Source organism: Condylura cristata, unplaced genomic scaffold (genome assembly GCF_000260355.1).
Source record: "Condylura cristata isolate star-nosed mole 26May11 unplaced genomic scaffold, ConCri1.0 scaffold00048, whole genome shotgun sequence".
NCBI classification, from domain to species: Eukaryota; Metazoa; Chordata; class Mammalia; order Eulipotyphla; family Talpidae; genus Condylura; species Condylura cristata.
Genome location: NW_004567149.1, coordinates 2,580,097 through 2,581,597, shown reverse-complemented (window position 1 = coordinate 2,581,597; position 1,501 = coordinate 2,580,097).

Here is a 1,501-nt window from a genome sequence, read left to right as displayed (position 1 = left end):
TTATTAAGCTCAACAGGTAGCATAGGAGGCATTAAGCGCTGGGTGAGCTAAACGGTTCTGACTGACATTCAGGGCAATCTAACTTTATTTGCAGCTGCATGAGGGCTTAACATCAGCGGCACCAAAAGGTTTTAAGATTATGAATCTGATTGTAAGTGTTGAAAAATTAGGTGCTCGTTCGAACGCCGGCTTTAGGGAATCAACATCACGATTCGCGGTGGGAAACTGCTTCCCCTCAGGCAGAGGCGAACGATGACGTTGCCTTCCCGCGCGCGCCTGTGGCTTTCAAACAGGTCCGCAGTATTGTAAAACTGCGAATACGCTGTTCCCTTTTCAGGAACAGCGACCAGCGGCTTCTTCCTAGATAAGCACTTCCTCCATCTTGTGTACTATTTCGACCGTTTTAAAAACTATTTCAAAATGCATCATCCAACTGTAAGAAACTTCTAAGAAAATCTGCACGTCTTAATTTGAACAATGGTCACGTATAAGAGGAAACCATTTTTCCTCTAAGGGAGATTCCATAAGATGAACTTTTTCTGAAAGCAAAGGCATATATTTCAACATACTACATGAAACACTTCATTAAGAACACGGCTTTTAAAACGAGTCCTCGATTTAGAAGTCACTGAAATGTTTCTTCCTCCTGTGGAGAGGCTGGACTTTATGCAAATAAAGGATGCGAGATCTGCTTTCTCACTGGCTGTTTCTTAGAACTTACTTAGCCAATCAGAGAGTCGAATCTACGGAACTTCTTTGCAGTATAAGTAGGTGACGCTAGCCACTCTTGTTTAAGAATTTAATAATTTGTGAGCATATGTGCGGAGGTTGTAAATAATTTTTCCTGTCCACAGTCCGGTTCCCGGATGTAGTCCCTTGCCCTCTGCTCCAGGGTTATTATCTCTACAGTGTGATAGTAGTTGCACTCTTGCTCCAGAGTATTGTTAGAGAAGCCAGACATTCGCCGCCATTTTGTGCTTGTTTGAAATGCTTCTCCAGGGCTTAGAAAACAAGTTTCATACTGTAACTATATTATTTGCATTATGCATTGCAGTTTTCAAAGAAATTCCTGTCACTTTAAGCACAGCAAAATCCTGTTTTTGCATAAGATTTCGGGGATGACGTATTTTGAGTTAAGGAGGTGTGTAGAATATATTTAGGGATGCGGGGACAGTACATTTTTTTTCTCCAGAAAATTATACAGAACTGTGTTGCGATAGTAATGCAGATTCAAGGCAGTAATTTTGGGGGGAAAAGTATTTCAGCGAGATTTAGTGAAATTGGGGCAAGAAAAAAAGGTTAAAAAAGAAAAAGAATAGGACTTAGTAGCCAATGAAACTGTAGTACTGCTGGGGGAACTTTAAAAGTAAACCAATCAGGTTGGAGCCTGGTGATAGCTCTTCCAATCACTACACATAACGTGCTATAAATAATAGTAATGAGCCTGCATGAGCTATTTACGCTCTTTTTATGTAACACTAGTATTAAACATGGCCCGCAC